The following is a 7,558-nucleotide window of genomic DNA, read 5'->3' on the forward strand; positions in this document are numbered from 1 at the left end:
ATCGATTAATATAAAAAAAAATATGCCACGTTTTTTAGTTTTACTCTACCCCAAACGATATGGACGTGTTAAATTTAGATTATTCATATATTTAGATATAGTGTCGCCCTACGAAATAAGTAAAACAAACGACCCAACTTTATTGTCTTGGTGTGCGTGACAGGTACGCTTGATCATCAAACGTCATAATATTTTACTAATGTGCATGTCCTTAGTTCGTTTTCACCTTTGACAGACGATCTAAACTTTTTATATAGGTAGTTGGACTACAAATGGACCACCTGATGGTGAATGGTAAAACAATAGCAATGTAAGAAATATTAACGATTCCCTGGGAGCTAAGATACTATGTAACTTGTGTCTGTTGTTACACTGACTCACTCACCATTCCAGTCGGAACACAACAAGTATGGCTGTTTGGCATTGGCAGTACATATTATTATTAATCAAAGGTATTATGTTATGAAAGTGTTATATGGCCAACAAATACTCTATAGACATTTTGGAAATAACGAATTTCTTATATACCTATAGTTTTGATATATTTATCAATATCCTTGTACGAGTTTCACAATCTTGTACAGTTCGTGATTAAGTATTAATATTAGACACGCTACATAAATGTCTTGCAAATTATACGTGTTTCTTTAGGCGTATATCATGTTCACTTATATGTCACTAAAAAGGCGATCTTTTAAACTTGTTTACATATTAAACATGTATTAGGCTCGAAGTTTTAATACGGATTGAACTAATTTGGTAGTTTGATAACGGTTGATAAGCAATTGAGCAATGAACGAAGTAAATGAACCAGATAATGTTACATTTAACATTTAATTATATCAAGTAAGTACAGTCTGGAGAAAAACAGTTTTACGTTAAAAAAAATATTTATCTTCAAAATAAAAAATCAACTATAGCATAAAAAGCACAAATTTGAAATTGGAATACATTTATATTTCAACATCTTCATATCTGTGCCGCTTAGGATGGACACACTTGTAACGCGGTGCCAAATCCTCGGATAAACTGAAACCCAAGGAACTAGCAGCATCGACCAAAGTGTAATTTTAAGCATATAAAGTTGCAATGATGAGCTGGTTAGAAGAAGTGCAGTCAGTATTGTGGACACTCTAGCTCGATGTACTAGCAACGCTTTAAAATTTTTTTAATTAAATGTATCTTTTTTAATGATGTACATATAATGTATTAAATTTCATTAATTTTTCATTTTTCATTAATATTAATATTATATTAAATTGTAACTAATATTCAGATTGATTATTTAAATGTTAAATGCTAAAAGGTTTAAGCGTCAACAGCGTAACGTTTAGCATCATCTCGCGATTTTAAAACGCAGGGCTCGAAACTAATCCCTTGTTCTAAAATAAAATTAATTTGATTTTGAGTAATTCTTTTTTCTTATAATTTTAATAGTACATTTATTTTAATATATTTGAGCGTGACTGTACCTCAATAAACTTAAATTAGTTAAATAGATCGACTACTTTTTATATAAATTGACAAATATATTATTCATACAAGCTTATTATAATTACCCTTGTATGGAATATTATTTGTTAATAAAATATATAAATAATTATAAATACAAAACTTTTTAAGAACCATCGTATATATATATAATAATCTTTATCTTACAATATGCTAGTGTTCGCCCAGTAACCGAATTTCGATTATAACCATTATTGAAAATTTTGAAATTGGAATGGAATGGAATTGGAAGAAATTAATAAATTAATGAAATTGGATTGATGTGGTTCGAACATTTTATTTATAATATTTTTAATGTTTCGTTTTTGTTTATTTATCCATATATAAATAATGGATTAAATGTATGACATTTTGCAATATTCATAAAAACTTTGTTTCCAAATAAAATATATTATATAGATAGAGTACCCTCTATGTTTTTTCTTATTTAATTATAATACGTCCTTATGTATATTTTATTATATTTAAGTCTTAAAAAAATTGTCACGTACATTTTTTTTTCTTTTTGGCGTTAAGTATTCAAGCGTAAATTATTCTGCCAACGTCACGTACTTGTATGATGAAAGAGATAAGTAGGATACTATTATAATTGATGGTATATAATAAAAATATTTTAAATAAATTTATTTGTTCTACAAAAAAAATATACATATCCGACTTTTAAGTATAATATACTTATTTTATATCTAATACTACATCATACAATATTATAAAATGAAATAATTATTGTAATATGACATAATTATATGCATATATATCTAACAGTAAATTAAACTAAATATGAAACGAATGTAAACGAATGTCACGATCAATTTAAACGTCCACTAAATATAGACGTCAGAAGTCAAAGTTTGAAAGGTAATGTATCAGTTGCACGATAATTCGTTGAGCGTTGATACGAACAATGTTAGGGAGCTCACGACACGTATACGAGCACGTCACGACACGTGGCGACGTGTCACGACATCATGCAAACGGTGGCTGCGTTAGTCTGGAATATTATGCTATATATTTTTTATAATGTATATCGGCAGACGGGCAAACAGGCTGATGTTAAGTATTCAACACTATCCATAGACGTTGGCGCCATAAGAAATTTTAATCGTACCTTACATTGCCAATGTGCCACCAACCTTGGGAACGCTGGTAATGCTGTTGGTTCAAATTTGTACTTGTACGATTTATATTTAAATTCCCTTTATTTATTTAGTTTAGGAAGACAGACGATCATATGGTCTATTTGATAGTAACTCGTCGCCATGAGACACTGTAGGAAGAGTAAGTAGTTTTTTAAATCACACCGTCAGCGTTGTCTCTACATCTAAGATGTTTATTCCTTGTGCATGTAATTACACGGGCTGACTCCACTTCAAACCGGATCACAGTTCAAAGTCAACGCTCGGTTGTACGTTTGGCGGTAGACTGGATGTGTGGGTGGTAAGGGCCCGCACATGCGCCTGCACAAAAGCCTTGTAAATAGATATTACACAGGCAAATATATTAAATTGATTAATGGTTTTAAACAATAAATTCCATTCTGCTACTTTATAGAAATTACCTTCTGTTATGCGTCGTTTCTTTTAAATATATTAAGATTTTTTCAACGAAGGTTATTACACAGCTTACGTAGCTCAAAATGATATTATTTATTGATTAAAAATGTCAAACTTGTTTAAAGTAATTGTTATAAGTTACAAGTAAATCCAATCCTGTAAATTTAATACACGTCACGTGATCGAATGGAAAACACACCATAAGGGCTTCATTCAATTTTTTTAATTTAAAAGAAATATTTCCCATTTTGAAATTTTGTTTATTTGTTTAAACAACAGATAGAAAATCCTTCAAACATTGTGTAGTGTATAAATGTCTAACTCAATAATGGATTCCTCTAGTCACTAAAATTAGACAAAAATCACTCCAAATTTTTTAAATCGATAAAATATCTACAAATGCAATAAACTTATACAATGTTTCCAATTCCATTTTTTACTCAAAACAACATTCCATTCGATATTAGAACCACTAATTATTATAAAAAGATAGATAAACTATATTTAGTCGTATTACGATTATTTAACTTAATAAATATTAATCTATCGTTTAAAATTTTAGGAATAATTCAACGAAACTAAGTCATATATACGGTAATGTGACCGGGGGCCGTGTTAAGAGAATTGCTTTGACCTTAAATTGTCAAAGGCCCCTATCCTAAATATATAGTTATTCAATTACTACACGGTTTTTTGAAGTAAGCAGATTTTATCTATAAAGAAATTTTCATTAGCATATTCTACTTACTATTTGATAATAACTTAAAAGATAATATATTTCTATTTCTGACAAATTATTTAAATTGTTTTAGTCTAAAGTCGCGTTATTATGAAAAAATCACTAGATTCTTAATGTCATACTGCATTAACTAATTTGTATCATAAACAATGTCGGTACCATACTTATTCCTGACTGTTCTGTCAATAGAATTTAATTCTTACTATCTATATGTATTTATAAATCCTCTGTACGTATGTAACTGAACTTCTTCTAAATCGTTGGATCGATTATTTTTTTTTGTGCGTATTTGAGTGGGGCTAAGCCGAGATAGCCCAGTGGTTAGAACGCGTGCATCTTAACCAATGATTACGGGTTGAAGCCCAGGCAAGCACCGCTGAATTTTCATGTGCTTAATTTGTGTTTATAATTCATCTCTTGCTCGGCGGTGAAGGAAGACATCGTGAGGAAATCTACATGTGTCTAATTTCAACGAAATTCTGCCACATGTGTATCCTTCATGTGAAATATGCTCCAAACCATCTCCTCAAATGGAGAGGAGGCCTTGGCCCAGAAATTTACTGGTTGTTAATGTGTATGAGTGGGTTTAGATTTGACTCGGTTGGCGGTGTTGCGATTGGAAAAAAAAATTAAATTTTCATTTCACCCACACGATATCGATTTTCCCTTAGTAGAGCAGTCTTTCAAATGTACTTTTACTTCTTTACAACTACCCAAACAATTAATCTACATGAATAATCTACACTTTCGTATAAAGTTTCTCTTTACACGAGAGTGTCGATTGGCATCATGTAACGTAGCGTTATTATTGTTTGTTTTAAATTAAATAATTAATCAAAATATCAACAAAGTTTACTGTCACATGTCTCCTCATAAATGTAGAAAAAAAAAGTAATTTTAATCACATGAAATTAAATCATAACACGCAGAATGACTTTTGATATAACGTTGTAAGGAAATTTTTGATGTAGGTGTTCTCATGGAACACTACAACATACTCGTACATATTATGTATAAGTATATCAAACTACGTATGAAATATTATTCATAAAGCTTTACAAAATAACTAGAAGTTCGAAAATTATCGTAATATAAACCAATTCAAAGCAGTGGGTGGATACCGCCAACTGATTCGCTGCTAAACAATATTGTTAATATGTATGTGTTTCTATACTCAATCAAAAAATTATTTTTTAATACTAAAATAACTTCCAATTTCTTAAACTGACCAATGACAAATTAACTAAGAAATTCATCGTCTAATTTTCACTCAAAAGTTTCATATAGAGACGTAAAACGCGGAATCAAAAAAATCAATTAAACTTGGTCATGATATTCGCCTATTGAAATATCATTTAGTAAATAACTTATTAGTATTGTATATGTATTGATTCCTTCTTATATTTAATTTATTATCATATGATAATATGTGTTATTAACTGGTAATTTCTTTTTTTACCATTTAACTGGAATTTTATTTTACGTCATTTTAAATCTCTACATTGCAATCAAGTGAAAGTATAATTAATATAACTTATTTTATTTACAAAAATATATTATTAATCTATTATTGTAAATAAAATAAGATAATTAGAGAAATAATAGCTTATTTTCGTATTGTCTAATGACAAAAAAGATGTGAACGTTGTAAGACATTCTGTAGTATATTTAGTATCAGCATTGCACCCGTGCGAAGCCGGGGCGGGTCGCTTGTCAATATATAAAATTGTAATTAATATTTTATTACTGCCAGTATTATGCAAATTGAGTCATTGTTACTTGAAATAAATTATTATAATTTATTTAAACAGATTTCAATATTTTAAAATCGTTTAATATCATATACGCAAACGTTGAAACAAAAATCCACCACAAATAACCAATAAAATATATCGTTTATTAAAAATGATTTTCTCTTTCACCCTTATTATTAAAATCGTTTTAATAATTACGAATTCCATCGACACTGACGATAACATTTATTTCTTTTGACAGTTAAATTATTATTTTTGCTGTTTCAAATGTAAAATAATTTTAGAGTACTCATGCTTGACCGGTTTTTAAACCGACGTTATGTATTGACGAATTATATATAATAAAAATAAGTTCTTTCAAACACTTTTTTTTTTGGTTTAAACAATTTTTACATCTCTCTACCAATGTTGTTATAAACTTTGATCGAAAATAAGGAATATTGTATATCATCAAACATAATTTTGCGAATAATTTTCGAAGTATTTTTAATTTGTTAAGTACGAGTTTCTTGTGTACCCAACATCCGCTACACACATATTCTGTACGATAAATTTAACAAATCTTATAATAAAACTTTTAATTAATAAATATTTCAGCATACATGATTTTATTTTTAAAAACTTCTTTTAAATATATAACGAATATATTGTTATAAAAACTAGATAGGATATATAGTTATTAACAATTTAATCAATCGTAGATATTCAATTTTTTAACCAATGATAGATAACATTATCTTAAATATATGTAATTGAATTGGTGTTGGGCTTAAGAAGCCATTGATTTGTTTGTTTGGGTTTCATAAGAAATAATTATATTATTTATTTTTAAATCCTGACTGGTAAATGAGCTATCTGATAGTGCGCACAAAGATTGGTACTGAAAAAAAAATTAAAGTACCAATTTCAAAAACCATTTCTTAAATCGCCAATACGCTTGGGGAACTACGAAGTTATGTCCCTTATACCTGTAATTATACTGATCCACACGAATTAAACAATACTACGGTGCTGTGTAGCTGAAGAATAAGTGATGGGTGGATGAAACGAACTGTGGGGGGCGGGCGTTCTTGCACAAAGCCTTACCAACGTGTATCTAGTTATAAAATACATTGCAAGGCTTCATGCAATTGCATTCGTCGGACAGACTCAGGACTCATCTTTGCACTAGTCAAAACCAATTTTTCTTTTTGATTACATCTTTGCTTATTTATTATTATTAAATCAAATTATTCTACACATCAAGTCCTAGAAACACTTAGTTGGAGGATAGGCTGTTCCTGTACCATGGGTCGTCATATAGGAAAGATTATTTACTTTCAATTATTATTTGAATGTAATAAAAAGTATTTAGCTTCGTAATATGATACGGTGGTATTATTTTTAGCCTTATTATATTCGAATTTATTTCAGAACAGAATCAATGAAGGCAGGTATCACGGATCGATCGATTGTCGACCAATCAACATAACTATTTGTTGGAAACCTCTATACGATTTTAACATTTCAGTGAAAAAAAGCAAAATTTGGAGATAAAATGTTTCCGCCCGGGATCGAACCGGGGACCTTGTGCGTGTGAAGCACACGTGATAACCGCTACACTACGGAAACGTGAACTGAGATAGCGAAATATGGGATAAGTACCTCAGCTGCAAATATTTAATCATATCCGAGATATGTTTTCCAGTGACATGAACCAGAACAAAAGACGTGAAATAAATTATTCAAATTGAACTTTATTACATAAAACGCAATGTTTATATTTGAATGTATCATTTATTCTATTGTTAGCTCTTGTTGGGTAATCACTTTAGTACGCAACTTTTATTTCAATCTAACTTATAACAATGGATGCTGTATTTTAATTGTATGTAGATTATAATAGCGTTTCTTTTGTTTTTTTTTTTCTCAAATACCATAAAATAACATAAGTGTGTCAAAGGAGAGAATGATTTGTATTCAAATAATAAACGGATTCTAATGAGTATAACAGATAACTA

The 7,558-nt window shown here is 29.3% G+C and overlaps 1 non-coding gene across 1 annotated transcript; it reads right to left on the bottom strand.

Moving 5' to 3' along the window:
- Positions 1-7,096: 7,096 nt before the first annotated feature.
- Trnav-cac (transfer RNA valine (anticodon CAC)) lies at positions 7,097-7,169 on the bottom strand. The gene has a single exon. It is a non-coding gene; the product is annotated as a tRNA-Val (tRNA).
- Between the last annotated feature and the right edge of the window lie 389 nt (positions 7,170-7,558).

This window comes from Vanessa tameamea, chromosome 16 (assembly GCF_037043105.1).
Source record: "Vanessa tameamea isolate UH-Manoa-2023 chromosome 16, ilVanTame1 primary haplotype, whole genome shotgun sequence".
NCBI lineage: Eukaryota > Metazoa > Arthropoda > Insecta > Lepidoptera > Nymphalidae > Vanessa > Vanessa tameamea.